Raw genomic sequence first — 11,601 nt, 5'->3', positions numbered from 1 at the left:
ACTGAATAGGCAGGGCTACATCTCCATGGAAATTATCTAATCAGAGTTATCACCTACAGTTGGGTGGGGAGCATCTCCATGGAAACACACAATCAAAGAATTACAATCTAATCAACACTCATGGATCTCCCCACACAAGATTGCATCAAAGATAATGGCATTTTGAGGGACAAAATACATTCAAACTGGCACAACCTTTAAAAATGATTTTTTAAATATGTGTATGATAGATATCTAAAGACATCAAATTGACCACAGGCTAAGTTTAATTACTGCACAAATAATCTTTCTTTCAGGTTTTTGTCCCACACTTTGTAGTACCAGACAACATTTCATCTTTGCAAACCTCAAGCACCTTGAAACCTTTTTGGGGGATTAAAAGGGATTTGGTATTTAGTCTTTCAGATATAGGAAACTTTAGTGTCTTGAAAAGTACCTGGGAATTAAAAAATAATAATAAAACCTTGTATTGAATGGAAATTTAACCAATTATTTTTACTTGAAGAAGGAAGTTGACTTTGAAGTTTGAGGATAAGCTAATTAGAGCATCCCAATTTCTCAAGTTCTAGCTTCAGAAAATTCCTGATTCATTCTCCAGAGTCAGGTCTTTCTCTTTCACTTTGTATAAACCTTAGGATAAATGTCAGGGCAAATTAGGCTCTTCAACGATTTTATGGATGATGACTATTTTTCCAAACCTAGGAAGACTATTCAGGCACACCCATCCATGTGGAATAATCTGTTAAAGTAAGTTAGACTCAGCAAGGAAAACTGTAAACTAACCACCTGTAATCCCAACAAATCAAGCAATGAGCAACCATTTCTTAACAATCATAATGTAAACTTAGGATGATGCCACTTAATCGCCTTCAGGCACACACAACGATGAAATATTTTATTTTCCTGGGAGTAAGAGTGGATTTATTTCCCTCTAAGAACATCTCCATCATTAGTCATCCAGGTGATCATATAATTAAGTATTTATGTCTTTCTTCTCCAATAGACTACAGAATGTTTTTCAAGGGTTGCCGACAAACCAACAGCATCAAAATTTCCTGGGATGCCTGTTAAAAATTCAGCTTCTTGGACCCCACCCCTAATCTACAGACAGAATCAGTTAATCTGCCCTTTTAACAAACTCCTTGGGTTGTCCTTGTGTATGCTATTTTTGCATTGGATAGAAACTTATTTTCTCATTTTTGTTTTTCAGTGACTGTGCCCATTTGGATGTATTATGTCCCCCAAAATGCCATTATCTTTGATGCAATCTTGCAGGGGCAGACGTATTAGTGTTGATTCAGTTGGAACCTATTGGGTCAGTGTTTCCACAGTGATGTGACTCAATCAACTGTGGGTGAGACCTTTCATTGGATTATTTCTATGGAGGTGTTGCCGCACTCATTCAGGATGGGTCTTTATTGGATCACTCAAGTACTTTAAAAAGAGCCACACAGGCCCAGACACAGTGCAGCTGTGAGTGACATTTTGGAGAGCAACTGAGAGTGACATTTTGAAGAGGAGCTGCAGCTAAGAGAGAACAAAACATCCCAAGAGCAACATTTTGGAGAATGCCATTTTAAAATGCAACCTGGTAGCAAATGGATGCCAGCCATTGCCTTCCCAGCTAACAGAGGTTTTCCAGATGCCAATAGCCATCCTTCAATGAAGGTACCCTATTGTGTATGCCTTACCTAGGAACCTTATGGCCTTATGACTGTAATTTTGTAACCAAATAAACCCCTTTATAAAAGCCAATCCATTTCTGGTATTTTGCAAAATGGCAGCATTAGCAAACCAGAACAGTGACCAAAAAAGTCCCCAACACCTAGTAAGGGCTTAACAAATGTTGCTGAGCAAATTAATACATGGCATCCCCAGTTTGTCCTTAGGTTCTCCTGTAGGGTCTGAATGAAACATGGCATTAAACTTACAGCCTTGATCTCCTGCATGATTGAGGTGCTGACCAGCTGTTGTATAATTGTCTTTGTAGGCATCAGTTGGCCCCGCTAGTTTTCCACATACAAGTCCTTTATATCCTTGGTTAAATTTATTCCTAGATATTTGATTCTTATAGTTGTTGTAAATGGAATTTTTTTAAAATTTCATTTTGAAATTGTTCATTGCCAGTAGATAGAAACACCACTGATTATTGTGTGATTATCTTGTACCTTGCTTATGAGGGCACAGGGTCCGGGGCCCCGCCCCCTCCTCCAGTGTGAGATACACGCAGCCGCCTACATGACCGGGCAACAGGCCCCTCCCCGCCAAGGGGGGAAAGCATTAAAACTTCCCTCCCCTAATCACTGTTAGTAAACAAATCTCACAAGAAACTCCATTGTCACAAACCTTTATAAACTTCCCCCTTGGTTCCAGACTGGCCGCAACTATGAGACCATCATCTCCTATCAGTAAGTCCCAATTAAACCCATGTCCACTCCCATGCCTTGTGTGTTCTTCAGTCTTAGGGCTAAGCTGGGTTGGAACACTGCTACTTTGCTGAATTCATGTATTAGATCTAGAAGCTTTCTTGTAGATGTCTCAGGATTTTCCACATATAGGCTCATGACATCTGTGAAGAGGATTAATTTTACTTCTTCCATCCCAATTTGGATACCTGTAATTTCTTTTTCTTGTCTAATTGTTCTGCCTAGAATTTCCAGTACAATGCTGAATAGCAGTGGTGAAAGTGGGCATACTTGTCTTGTTCCTAATTTTAGGGAGAAAGCTTTCAGTCTTTCACTGTTGAGTATGATGTTAACTGTGTTTTTCATAGATGCCCTTTATTGTGTGAAGGAAGTCCCCTTCTATTCCTAGTTTTTGGATTGTTGTTATCAATAAAGGCTGCTGGAGCTTGTCGAATAACTTTTCTACAGCAATTGAACGATCATGTAGTTCATTGCCTTCATTCTATTAATGTAATATATTACACTGATTGATTTTCTTATGTTGAATCACTTTTATATTCCTGGGATAAATCCCACTTGATCCTGGCATATCACTATTTTAATGTGATGTTGTATTCAGTTTGCTAGTATTTTGTTGAGAACTTTTGCATTTATAGTCATAGAAAATATTGGTCTGTAATTTTGTTTTCTTGTGGTGATTTATCTGGCTTTGGTATTAGAGTGGTGCTGGCTTGTACCTGGAAAACTACAAATCACTTTAATCTGCAAATTTTATTGAGATATATTCACATACCATATATTCCATCCAAAGTATACAATCAGCATCTCACAGTGTCATCACCTGGTAGTGCAATTATCATCACACTCAATTTTAGACCATTTTCATTGCTCCAAAAAGAAAAATATCAGATAGACATAAAGAAAGAAAACATGAAGCACTCCATATCCCTTACCACCCCCCATTATTGACTCCCAACATCTGCATGGCACATCTGCCACTGTTGATGAAAGAATATTAAGGTATTACTGTTAACCATAGTCCGTAGCCTGCAACAGGTAATTTTTCCCCATAAACCACTCTATTATTAACTTTTTGTATAAGTGTTGTACATTTACTAGTACATGCAAGAACTTATTTATATTTGTAATGTTAGTTGGTGACATACATGACTCTACACAACCCCTTCAAACAAATTCACCCACCATACAGCACAGTTACTCATAATCCCAATAGCGAGCTACCCTCACCTCCATCCTTTTCCAAACATTTAAGTTCAACCTTGTTAAAAACTCTGTACATATCAGGCAACCACTCCCTCTTCTCTACCCTCTGTCAATCTCTAGGTAACTTATATTCTATGTTTTAAGTCCCTGAGTTTACATATTATAGTTAGTTCATATTAGTGAAATCACACAATATCTGTCCTTTTGTGTCTGACTTTTTTCACTCAGCATTATGTCAAGGTTCATCCATGTTGTCACATGCTTCAGAACTTCATTTCTTCATACTGCCACATAATATTCCATCATATGTATATACCACATTTTGTCTATCCATTCATCTGTTGATGGACACTTGGATTGTTTCCATCTTTTGGCAATTGTGAATAATGCTGATATGAACATCTGTGTGTAAATGTCTGTTCATGTCCCTGCTATCAGATCTTCTGGGTATATACAGAGTAGTGAAATTGCCAGGTCATAGGGTAACTCAATATTTACTTTTCTGAGAAACCACCAAACTGTCTTCCACAATGGCTGTACCATTTTACATTCCCATCAGCAGTGAATAAGTGTTCTTATTTCTCCACATCCTCTCCAATACTTGTAGTTTCCTGTTTGTTTATTAGCAGCCATTCTTATAGGTATGAGATGATATTTCATGGTGGTTTTGATTTGCATTTCCCTAATAGCTAATGAAGATCAACATCTTTTCGTGTGCTTTGTAATCATTTGTATTTCCTCTTTGAAGAAATATCTATTAGTAATTTTTGCCCATTTTATAATTACATCATTTGTCTTTTTATTGTTGAGTTGTAGGATTTCTTTATATATACTGGATATCAAACCCTTTTCAGATATATGGTTAAGAAATATTTTCCCCCTTTGAGTTGGTTGTCTTTTCACCCTTTTTACAAACTCCTTTGAAGCACAGAAGTGTTCAATTTTGAGGAGTCCCCATTTATCAATTTTTGCTTTCATTGCTTGTGCTTCAGGTGTAAGATCTGAGAAGCTACCTCCTATCACTAGGTCTTGAAGATGTTTCCCTATATTTTCTTCCAGGAGTTTTATGGTACTGGCTCTTATATTTAGGTCTTTGATCCACTTTGAGTTAATTTTTGTATATGGTGTGAGGTAAGAGTCTTCTTTCATTCCTTTGGATATGGATAACCAGTTCTCCCCACACCACTGATTGAAGAGATTGAAGAGTCCCAGCTCAGTGGATTTGGTAAAAATCATTTTTCAAAGAAATTAAAGAAGACCTAATTAAATGAAAAGATATCCGATGCTTGTGGATTGGAAGACTTAATATTGTTAAGATGTTACTACTACCCAAAGTGATATACAGTTTCAACACAATCCCAGCTTTCTTTGAAGAAATGGAAAAGACAATCATCAAATTCATATGGAAGGGTGTGAATGTCAAAACCATCGTGACAAAGAAGAACAAAGTTGGATGCTCACACTTCCTGATTTCAAAACTTATTAAAAAGTCACAATAATCAAAACAGTATGGTGCTGGTACAAAGACAGACATATAGACCAATGGAATCAAATTGAGAGTTCAAAAATAAATCCACACCTCGATGGCCAATTGATTTTTTTAATTCAGTTTTATTGAGATATATTCACATACCATACAGTCATCCATGGTGTAGAATCAACTATTCACAGTACCATCATATAGTTGTGCATTCATCACCCCAATCTACTCTTGAACATTTTCCTTACACCAGAAAGAATGAGAATAAGAATAAAAAATAAAAGTAAAAAAGAACACCCAGATCCCTCCCCCACCAATCCCACCCTATTTTTCATTTAGGTTTTGTCCCCATTTTTCTATTCATCCATCCATACACTGGATAAAGGGAGTGCGATCCACAAGTTTTTCACAATCACACTGTCACCCATTGTAATCTACATTGTTATACAATCATCTTCAAGAGTCAAGGCTACTGGGTTGGAGTTTGGTAGTTTCAGGTATTTACTTCTAGTGATTCCAATACATTAAAACCTAAAAAGTGTTATCTATATAGTGCATAAGAATGTCCACCAGAATGACCTCTCGACTCCATTTGAAATCTCTCAGCCACTGAAGCTTTATTTCATTTAATTTTGCATCCCCCTTTCAGTCAAGAAGATGTTCTCAATCCCACAATGCCAGGTCCAGATTCATCCCCAGGAGTCATATGCTGTGTTGCAATGGCCAATTGTGTTTGACAAGGCTGCCAAGACCACTCAATGGGGAAAGAATAATCTCTTCAACTAATGATGCTATGAAAACTGGATATCTACGTTCAAATGAATAAGTTAACCCCTATCTTAGCCCATATACAAAAACTAACTCAAAATGGATTAACCCAAGATGACCTAAATATAAGAGCAAAACTATAAAATGCTTAGAAGAAAACATAGGGAAATATCTTCAGGACCTTGTATTTGGCAATGGCTTCTTAGACTTGACACCGAAAACATGAGCAACAAAAGAAAAAATAGATAATTTGGACTTCATCAATATTAAAACATTGTGGCATCAAAGGACATTCTCAAGCAAGTGAAAAGACAACCTATGAAATAGGAGAAAATATTTTGAAACCACATATCCAATAAGGGTTTAATATTTAGAGCACATAAAGAACTCCTAAACTCAACAACAGAAAGACAAACAACTGAATTAAATATGGGCAAAAGACCTGAATAGATATTTCTCCAAAGAAGATATACAAATGGCCACTGAGCACATAATAAGGTGCTCAACATCGTTAGCCATTAAGGAAATACAAACCAAAACCCAATGAGATAAACTTCACACCCACTAGAATGGCTATTATATTAAAAAAAAAAAAAAAAAAAGGGAAAAGAAACAGTACCAGTGAAGACACAGAGAAATAGGTATAGGTGCTCTCTTACTGTTGGTGGGAATGCAAAAAGTTGCAGTCACTATGGAAAATAATTTGGCAGTTCCTCAAAAGTTAAACATAGAACTACCATATGATCCAGCAATCCCACTTCTAGGTATATACCCAAAAGAACTGAAGAACTGAAAGTAGGAACTTAGATATTTCTACACCAATGTCCATAGTAGTATTATTCACAATTGCCAAAAAGTGGAAGTAACTCGAGTGTCCATCAACAGAGGAATGGTACAAAAAAATGTAGAATATACATACAGTGGAATATTGCTCAGCTGTAAAAAGTAATGAAATTCTGATACATGGTACAATGTGGACGAACCTTGAGGACATTATGTCAAGTGAAATAAGCTACACACAGATGGACATATACTGTATGAGTCTACTTATATGGAATAACTAGAATATGCAAATTCTGTCTAGAGACAGAAAGTAGAATACAGTTTACCAGGGGGAAGAGAGGGGGAATGGGGAATTACAGCACAATGGGTGCAGAGTTTCTATTTGGACAGATGGAAAAGCTTTGGTAATGAATAGTGATGGTGGCACAACATCGTGAATGTGATTAATGCCACTGAAATGTATGCTTGGGAGTGGTTGAGATGGGGAATTTGGGCTGTATATAGTTAAAACAATTCTATAAAGAGAGTCTAAAGAAACAATGATAATTAAATGCAACACATGATTCTAGACTGGATCTGATAATGGAGGAGAGAATGGTTAAAAGGATATTATTGGGAAATTCAAAAAATGGAATATAGACTACATGCTTTATTTTAATATTAAATTTCTTGAACTTGATAACGGTACTTAATATTGTTACATTAAGTGCATTATTCACATAAGTGAATATCCTTCTTTCTTAGGAAATCTACATGTAAGTATTAAGAGTTAAAGGATCTTGATGTAGGCAATTTACTCTCAAATGTCTAATAGATAGATAGATACATAGATAGATAGATAGATAGAATGATATAGCAAATGTGGCAAAATGTTACAAGTTGGTAAATCTGGGTATCTGAGTAGGGGATATATTAGAGTTTTCTAGTTGTTTTTATACTATTTTAGCAACTCTCTTATAAGTTTGAAATTATTTCAAATAAATTTTTTTAAAGATAGGTAGTAAGAAAGAGAGAGATCAGGATGCCCATAATTCAGTCATGTTATTAAAGAGATGCCCTTGAATCCTCTTCAATGTATAAACAAAATCATTTGTAAACATGGGTGATTAAACAGTGATTACTATTACTCTTTACAATACCTTACAACTGATCAAGACCCAATTACGTCATTCAGGTTAGGAATAACTGCTGTAAACCACTAGACCTAAATCAGGTGAGCAAGATTTCTATTTCCAGAATGAATAAAATTGAGTGTTGTGATGATGCAGAGCAACCAGAACTGTCATATATTGCTGGTGGAAAACTGGTTGGCAAAGTCTAATAAAGGCAAATACATATTTACCCTTTATTAGAAATTCCTAGGTACTTACCCAAGAAAAATGAAAGTATATGTCAATGAAAAAACCTTTTACCAGAATGTTATTCATAATAGACCCAAACTGGAAATGACCCAAATGTCCATTAAGAAGTTAAAGGATAAAAAAGTATGATATATTAAAGAACAGGAAATACTCAGCAATAAGGCAAACAAACTACTGATACTCACAACAGCATGGATACATCTCAAATCATCGTGTTATGTGAAAGAACCCAGACACAGAGTACATCCTGAGTTATTCCATGCGTGTGAAGTTCAGGAAAAGACAGAACCAATCTGTTGAGATACAAACCAGAACAAGGGCTGCCTCTGCAAAGGGCAGATATTGACTGGCAAGGGGCACAGAGGAACATTCAGGGTGAGAGAAATGTTCTATACCTTGATTTGGACAAAGGTTACATGAATATAATCATTTGTCAAAAGTCATTGACATGTTCACTTAAGATCTGTGCATTTCCTGCAAAATATAATTGACTTTAAAAACATATGTTTCTACATTGGCCAGAAACATCGAAGCCTGACCTACCGTTATGCATTGTAGTTTCTATTTTAGAACCATTGTGCAGAATTCTAAGGCTTTAAACAGTCTGTCTATGATTCCTGTCAGGATTGTCACCAACATCTTAACCCATGCCCTCTTTCTTCCAACTTTCCACAAAGTGATTACAGGACAGTCAAGCACTATTCCAATATGTAATTTATGCAAATATCTGGCACAGTGCTGGCTCTTTATATTCATTAGTTCATTTAAATCTCACTGTTTAAAATTTGCAGTGGGAATATTTAACAGATGAGAATTGAGGTCCAGATAGGCCAAGTAACTTGCCCAAGGTCACATAGCTAATGAGTGATGTCAGTGGGATTTATACCCAAATTCCAAGTCCATGCTCTTTCCTTCCTCATAAATGCCCAGATATATGTGAAATACTTGAGTCACAATTCATGGACCTCTCCATTCTTTTATTTGTGGGTCTGTGATAAAAGTTCTTCCTGTAAAACTTGAAAATAAATAAACAAAGCTTTTATAAAGGGCTCTAGAGCACATGGAATGTTTTAAACCATCAGCTGATTCTAGTTATACCTAGCTCTTACCCTCAAACCCATGTTTGCTTTGGAATCCAGGTTCTAGAATAACCCACTGAAAGTAAATGAAGGAAGTCACAGAGTATTTGTAGCATGAAGGGCAAAAGAGGCATTTGTTTCACTTTGTTTAGGTGTTAAAACAAAATTCTCCATTATCCTGCAAACCAAAGTATTGTCAGCATCTTTGAAGGGAAGCAGACACACTGCTTGCATTTTCAAAATTAAAGAACAGAGGGAAGAGAAAGATGAGCTTTACCATCTACAAGCAATGGTGCTGTTTTACTCGAGCCATGGTCCTCAAGGTATTATTCCTTTTTTAAATTTTTGCTCTCATTAATGGTTTTTACCAGTGAATTTCTAAATTCACTTACCAAACAACACGTCTATACCAAATCCAAGATGATTTAATTCTAAGAACTCACACAAAAATGCCAGAAAAATTCAAGTGATTCTTCATGGATATAGTGAAATTAATATTCCACAGAAAAGCCTTATTAAAATAAGATCAAAATAATTCACTTAAACCTTTTCCTGGCAAAAGGATGATGCTGTGTAGGTACCAAAACTGACACAAGCTGAATAACTGCTAATGTTTCTAGAGAAGCAAATGATTAACTGATGAAGGAAAAAACCCACTACTGCTATGGGAAAAGCAAGCTTCTGGTTCAATATGCTTCCATAATACCCATAGTCTGAAAGACATTTTGCATCATCCTCAGAAGGAAGAAAAGCTTCACATATCCAGTCAACAAAATCAGAAGTTGGTTTCTAATCTGGTTTCAAGGTCTAGTACTATTTTCCATGAAAAGGAGTTTTCACTTTAAAGAGCTTGGAACAAGAATTCCCTTGGGAAAAAATTTAATTCAGTGGCTGGCTTGTTATCATAAGTACAAACCATCTTAGGTGTCAGCGATAAACTGAAGAATCTTATTCCTCTATTTGGCTTATAGAGCAAGGAAATAATAAAAGCGTCTCCCCAGATTTTATAACTCGCTGAGTTCAAAACAGCAGTGAATGTGATTCCCAGGACTGTAAATAGTCTTACAAATCTCAGCTTCCCTGACAGACTTAACTTTTCAGTTTTCTTAGGTTTTAGCAATAAAAGTACTAGGCGTAAATATCCTTACGGTTTGGCAAAGCTGTTACAGGATTCAAAATATGCAGTCCCAATGAGCAGATGACTTTTTTCATATGACTGAAAGTGAGGAAGCCAGTAGTATCCTGTGTACACGGCTTGCAAGCAACGACACCATGAGTCTGACTTCTAATTCCAGCAAACAAGTTGAATGGGTCGCAGCAGTTACCATTGCTGCTAGAACAGCTGTGATTGGTTATCTAGCTTACAAAAGATTTTATGTTAAAGATCATCGCAATAAAGCTATGGTAAACCTTCACATCCAGAAAGCAACCCCAAGGTACTGCATGCTTTTGACATGGAGGATTTGGGAGACAAAATTGTGTACTGCCATTGCTAGAGGTCCAAAAAGTTCCTGCTCTATGATGTGCCTCACACAAAACACAATGAGGAGACTTGAGACAGCATGGGACCTCTGATCATCAAGAAAAAAGAAACTTAAACGGACAATTATGGTGCTACAAACTAACTTGTCATAATGTTACCTGATTGTTTAATTAGAATGAATACCACTTCTGTGTGATTCATGTCCCCTAGGTTCTAGATGTCATACACTGTAAACTGCAGCTTTCACACTCATGGCATTTGCCTTACTTGTTGAAACATCGTGGTGCACATTTGTATAAATAAACAGACAAAAAAATGCAAGGAAGCAATTCCAGGAGTGTGCTATGAATAAAGAGAAAAGAGAATAATAGAAATAAGGCAGAACCAAGAAAAAAAATTGAGTTTTAAACACAGGATATTAGTCATGGAGCAGTTCCAAATTGGGTAATTCAAGCCAAGGTGATTTTTTTACATTGATTCTCCCTAGGGAAATACACACACACACACACACACACACACACACACACACACACGCAGCAGCAGCATCAAAGGGTAACACAAAGGGGCTTGGATACAGAAAGTCTGGGGTTTCAATTCCCAGCTCCACTACTCCCTAGCTGAAAACCTGGGCAATAATAATAAATAGGCAATAATAATAACCACTAAGTTATTAAACCTTAAGGTATGTCATACACTGGTATAAGTGTTTTACATGTTGTAGTGGGTTGAACGGTAGCCCCAAAAAATATATAGCCATAGCCTAACCCTTGGAACCTGTATGAACTTATTAGGAAAAAGCATCTTTGCAGATGTAATTAAATTAAAGATCTTGAGAAGACATCATTCCCCGATTATCCAGGTGGTCCCTAAATGCATTGACATGTGTCCTTTTAAGGACACCCAGAGATGGGACACAGGGAGATGAGGAAAAGGCCATATGCAGACAGTGGTGGTGATTGGAGTGAAGCAGACACAAGCCAAGAAATGCCTAGAGCCTCCAGAAGCCGGACCAAGCAAG

At 36.6% G+C, this 11,601-nt stretch overlaps 1 pseudogene; it reads left to right on the top strand.

Annotated features, from left to right (window-relative positions):
* The first annotated feature begins 10,372 nt into the window (after positions 1 to 10,372).
* LOC119542165 lies at positions 10,373 to 10,698 on the top strand (annotated as a pseudogene).
* The last annotated feature ends 903 nt before the right edge of the window (positions 10,699 to 11,601 follow it).

Source organism: Choloepus didactylus, chromosome 8, assembly GCF_015220235.1.
Source record: "Choloepus didactylus isolate mChoDid1 chromosome 8, mChoDid1.pri, whole genome shotgun sequence".
In the NCBI taxonomy this organism is placed as follows: domain Eukaryota; kingdom Metazoa; phylum Chordata; class Mammalia; order Pilosa; family Megalonychidae; genus Choloepus; species Choloepus didactylus.
The sequence above is the reverse complement of the archived record's forward strand: the minus strand, read 5'-3'. Positions and strand labels throughout refer to the sequence as shown.